The sequence below is a fragment of the Ambystoma mexicanum genome, chromosome 2q (genome assembly GCF_040938575.1).
Source record: "Ambystoma mexicanum isolate Mex_15411 chromosome 2q, UKY_AmexF1_1, whole genome shotgun sequence".
Classification (NCBI taxonomy): Eukaryota; Metazoa; Chordata; class Amphibia; order Caudata; family Ambystomatidae; genus Ambystoma; species Ambystoma mexicanum.
Genome location: NC_090924.1, coordinates 695,063,401 through 695,068,400, shown reverse-complemented (window position 1 = coordinate 695,068,400; position 5,000 = coordinate 695,063,401). Strand labels below are relative to the sequence as shown.

General features: G+C 55.6%; 5 non-coding genes across 5 annotated transcripts; all 5 read left to right on the top strand.

The window, feature by feature from the left end:
- The first annotated feature begins 1,115 nt into the window (after window positions 1-1,115).
- Window positions 1,116-1,187, top strand: TRNAP-AGG (transfer RNA proline (anticodon AGG)). Its single transcript has one exon. It is a non-coding gene; the product is annotated as a tRNA-Pro (tRNA).
- Window positions 1,188-1,636: 449 nt separating this feature from the next.
- Window positions 1,637-1,709, top strand: TRNAV-AAC (transfer RNA valine (anticodon AAC)). The gene has a single exon. It is a non-coding gene; the product is annotated as a tRNA-Val (tRNA).
- A 1,726-nt stretch (window positions 1,710-3,435) lies between these two features.
- On the top strand, window positions 3,436-3,508 carry TRNAV-AAC (transfer RNA valine (anticodon AAC)). Its single transcript has one exon. It is a non-coding gene; the product is annotated as a tRNA-Val (tRNA).
- Window positions 3,509-3,796: 288 nt separating this feature from the next.
- TRNAL-CAA (transfer RNA leucine (anticodon CAA)) lies at window positions 3,797-3,908 on the top strand. Its single transcript has 2 exons — window positions 3,797-3,834; window positions 3,863-3,908. It is a non-coding gene; the product is annotated as a tRNA-Leu (tRNA).
- Window positions 3,909-4,719: 811 nt separating this feature from the next.
- Window positions 4,720-4,791, top strand: TRNAP-AGG (transfer RNA proline (anticodon AGG)). The gene has a single exon. It is a non-coding gene; the product is annotated as a tRNA-Pro (tRNA).
- Window positions 4,792-5,000: the final 209 nt, after the last annotated feature.

Genomic DNA, 5,000 nt, shown 5'->3' with positions numbered 1-5,000 from the left:
AGTGATCTGAGGCCAGCCCTTATTTGCACCCTGCAAACTGTCCACTGGCTCCATCAGTGGGCGTTTCCTGCCATCCCTGGGTCCTTAAGTGAGTGTTTGGGTACTTTTGATGCAGAGATCGGGGCATGAAAACCAGCGCTGGCACCTGGCGACATTGGGTACTGAAGAATCTTTCCCAATCCTGCCCATAGCTGTCAGTGTGGCCGAGTGGTCTAAGGCGCCAGACTCAAGAGGCGCAGCTCTTCCCTGCATCTGGGTGTTCTGGTCTCCGATTGGAGGCGTGGGTTCAAATCCCACTCCTGACAAGCCGGGCTCATTTTTTTGAGCACATTTCAGAGTGTAAGGCTTGCGGAAAACCTCGTGGGGGCCCCCGAATGCAGCGCCCGGCAAGCCTCCCTGTTCTCTTCTGCTGCCTTGCAACTGGAGCTGTCTGCCAGAGACGCCGGAGGCACACCTGCCCTTAAACCCCCACTGGCCCACGGCTGCAAAACCTGCATTTTCTAGTGGCTGGCTTGGTGGCATATGTCACTGAGCCCAGTCTACTCAGGAAGTGAAAAAAGTCCCCTTCACAGTTGGAGAAAGTGCTCTCCTGCCACCTGTCGGTCGTTGAAGGCACCACACCTCAGCAAAATAAAAATAAAAAAACAGACATGCTCAGTTCGGGGGATGTAAAGGTATTTACATAGCAAGAACAGAGAGGCTGTTGGGAGATGACAGAAGCCATGCTGCCCCAGAGTTCTCTTCTGAAATTCGCAGGAATCCAGAGGTTGGAGCGGGCTGAGGGAGTGCGCCTTCTTGCCTCTGTCGGCTTTCAAGACACATCCTCCTGCTGGGAAGCTGCCCACCCTGAGCAGTACAGGTTTGCGCTCTAGGCCGGTCGGCCACATATATCTCGCCTGATCGAGCCCGATCGAGCGGCAGCAGATGGCCTTTGGCCAGCGAAGGCTGCCGCTCTTCTTCTTGTTTCTCTGCTTGAGAGGCAGCTCAGTCCTCTGCGCTTGCGCCAGGGGCAGGCCACGTGACACGCAGGGGTCAGGCCGTGGAGAGACTGGGGCATGGCGCCAAGTGAGGTAAGCAGACCACCCCCCTCCCCCTCACTGCTCTCTGCATGCGGTGGCTCGTTGGTCTAGGGGTATGATTCTCGCTTAGGGTGCGAGAGGTCCCGGGTTCAAATCCCGGACGAGCCCTTTTTTTTGGAGCGCCGAAAACAAAAAACACAGAGTCCCCAATTCCCCCCCAAAAATAGTTTGTGCGTGACCGTATCTGGTTCGATGCCCGTCGCCAATGGTTGGCTGCTTTTAAGCCCATGGCCCAAGAGGCAGTGTTGGAAATTCCCCCTCCTTTGTAATGATGCGCTGGCGGCGAGCTGATGTATAAAGGTTTGGACATGCCTTCTGGGTGGGGACTGCCATGGCTCGCGCCACTGTTGCATCCAGCTTGGTCTTTTGTATGTGTCTGCAGCCTGTGTGTGAGGTGCTGTGAGTGCTGCCATGTAGGTCCGGCGCAGGCTTGCGCCAAACTTTCACGTTGGTGTGTGCCACCTGGCAGGTACCAGCGGGCCCCTAGAGACATCAGTGCCACAAAGCCTTTCAACTGAAAGCTGTCCCAGCACACTAGAGCGCAGCCTACCAGAGCTGTTTCTGTAGTGTAGTGGTTATCACATTCGCCTAACACGCAAAAGGTCCCCGGTTCGAGACCGGGCAGAAACATGGTGCTGGTTTCTTTTTATTTCCACAATGTCAATCGGACACATTTGACCGCATTCAGGTTTCGACAGGTATGGACAGGCCGGCACTACGCCATGAGTGATCTGAGGCCAGCCCTTATTTGCACCCTGCAAACTGTCCACTGGCTCCATCAGTGGGCGTTTCCTGCCATCCCTGGGTCCTTAAGTGAGTGTTTGGGTACTTTTGATGCAGAGATCGGGGCATGAAAACCGGCGCTGGCACGTGGCGACATTGGGTACTGAAGAATCTTTCCCAATCCTGCCCATAGCTGTCAGGGTGGCCGAGTGGTTGCCAGACTCAAGAGGCGCAGCTCTTCCCTGCATCTGGGTGTTCTGGTCTCCGATTGGAGGCGTGGGTTCAAATCCCACTCCTGACAAGCCGGGCTCATTTTTTTGAGCACATTTCAGAGTGTAAGGCTTGCGGAAAACCTCGTGGGGGCCCCCGAATGCAGCGCCCGGCAAGCCTCCCTGTTCTCTTCTGCTGCCTTGCAACTGGAGCTGTCTGCCAGAGACGCCGGAGGCACACCTGCCCTTAAACCCCCACTGGCCCACGGCTGCAAAACCTGCATTTTCTAGTGGCTGGCTTGGTGGCATATGTCACTGAGCCCAGTCTACTCAGGAAGTGAAAAAAGTCCCCTTCACAGTTGGAGAAAGTGCTCTCCTGCCACCTGTCGGTCGTTGAAGGCACCACACCTCAGCAAAATAAAAATAAAAAAACAGACATGCTCAGTTCGGGGGATGTAAAGGTATTTACATAGCAAGAACAGAGAGGCTGTTGGGAGATGACAGAAGCCATGCTGCCCCAGAGTTCTCTTCTGAAATTCGCAGGAATCCAGAGGTTGGAGCGGGCTGAGGGAGTGCGCCTTCTTGCCTCTGTCGGCTTTCAAGACACATCCTCCTGCTGGGAAGCTGCCCACCCTGAGCAGTACAGGTTTGCGCTCTAGGCCGGTCGGCCACATATATCTCGCCTGATCGAGCCCGATCGAGCGGCAGCAGATGGCCTTTGGCCAGCGAAGGCTGCCGCTCTTCTTCTTGTTTCTCTGCTTGAGAGGCAGCTCAGTCCTCTGCGCTTGCGCCAGGGGCAGGCCACGTGACACGCAGGGGTCAGGCCGTGGAGCGACTGGGGCATGGCGCCAAGTGAGGTAAGCAGACCACCCCCCTCCCCCTCACTGTTCTCTGCATGCGGTGGCTCGTTGGTCTAGGGGTATGATTCTCGCTTAGGGTGCGAGAGGTCCCGGGTTCAAATCCCAGACGAGCCCTTTTTTTTTGGAGCGCCGAAAACAAAAAACACAGAGTCCCCAATTCCCCCCCAAAAATAGTTTGTGCGTGACCGTATCTGGTTCGATGCCCGTCGCCAATGGTTGGCTGCTTTTAAGCCCATGGCCCAAGAGGCAGTGTTGGAAATTCCCCCTCCTTTGTAATGATGCGCTGGCGGCGAGCTGATGTATAAAGGTTTGGACATGCCTTCTGGGTGGGGACTGCCATGGCTCGTGCCACTGTTGCATCCAGCTTGGTCTTTTGTATGTGTCTGCAGCCTGTGTGTGAGGTGCTGTGAGTGCTGCCATGTAGATCCGGCGCAGGCTTGCGCCAAAATTTCACGTTGGTGTGTGCCACCTGGCAGGTACCAGCGGGCCCCATGAGACATCAGTGCCACAAAGCCTTTCAGCTGAAAGCTGTCCCAGCACACTAGAGCGCAGCCTACCAGAGCTGTTTCTGTAGTGTAGTGGTTATCACATTCGCCTAACACACGAAAGGTCCCCGGTTCGAGACCGGGCAGAAACATGGTGCTGGTTTCTTTTTATTTCCACAATGTCAATCGGACACATTTGACCGCATGCAGGTTTCGACAGGTATGGACAGGCCGGCACTACGCCATGAGTGATCTGAGGCCAGCCCTTATTTGCACCCTGCAAACTGTCCACTGGCTCCATCAGTGGGCGTTTCCTGCCATCCCTGGGTCCTTAAGTGAGTGTTTGGGTACTTTTGATGCAGAGATCGGGGCATGAAAACCAGCGCTGGCACCTGGCGACATTGGGTACTGAAGAATCTTTCCCAATCCTGCCCATAGCTGTCAGGGTGGCCGAGTGGTCTAAGGCGCCAGACTCAAGAGGCGCAGCTCTTCCCTGCATCTGGGTGTTCTGGTCTCCGATTGGAGGCGTGGGTTCAAATCCCACTCCTGACAAGCCGGGCTCATTTTTTTGAGCACATTTCAGAGTGTAAGGCTTGCGGAAAACCTCGTGGGGGCCCCCGAATGCAGCGCCCGGCAAGCCTCCCTGTTCTCTTCTGCTGCCTTGCAACTGGAGCTGTCTGCCAGAGACGCCGGAGGCACACCTGCCCTTAAACCCCCACTGGCCCACGGCTGCAAAACCTGCATTTTCTAGTGGCTGGCTTGGTGGCATATGTCACTGAGCCCAGTCTACTCAGGAAGTGAAAAAAGTCCCCTTCACAGTTGGAGAAAGTGCTCTCCTGCCACCTGTCGGTCGTTGAAGGCACCACACCTCAGCAAAATAAAAATAAAAAAACAGACATGCTCAGTTCGGGGGATGTAAAGGTATTTACATAGCAAGAACAGAGAGGCTGTTGGGAGATGACAGAAGCCATGCTGCCCCAGAGTTCTCTTCTGAAATTCGCAGGAATCCAGAGCTTGGAGCGGGATGAGGGATTGTGGCCTTCTTGCCTCTGTCGGCTTTCAAGACACATCCTCCTGCTGGGAAGCTGCCCACCCTGAGCAGTACAGGTTTGCGCTCTAGGCCGGTCGGCCACATATATCTCGCCTGATCGAGCCCGATCGAGCGGCAGCAGATGGCCTTTGGCCAGCGAAGGCTGCCGCTCTTCTTCTTGTTTCTCTGCTTGAGAGGCAGCTCAGTCCTCTGCGCTTGCGCCAGGGGCAGGCCACGTGACATGCAGGGGTCAGGCCGTGGAGAGACTGGGGCATGGCGCCAAGTGAGGTAAGCAGACCACCCCCCTCCCCCTCACTGCTCTCTGCATGCGGTGGCTCGTTGGTCTAGGGGTATGATTCTCGCTTAGGGTGCGAGAGGTCCCGGGTTCAAATCCCGGACGAGCCCTTTTTTTTGGAGCGCCGAAAACAAAAAACACAGAGTCCCCAATTCCCCCCCAAAAATAGTTTGTGCGTGACCGTATCTGGTTCGATGCCCGTCGCCAATGGTTGGCTGCTTTTAAGCCCATGGCCCAAGAGGCAGTGTTGGAAATTCCCCCTCCTTTGTAATGATGCGCTGGCGGCGAGCTGATGTATAAAGGTTTGGACATGCCTTCT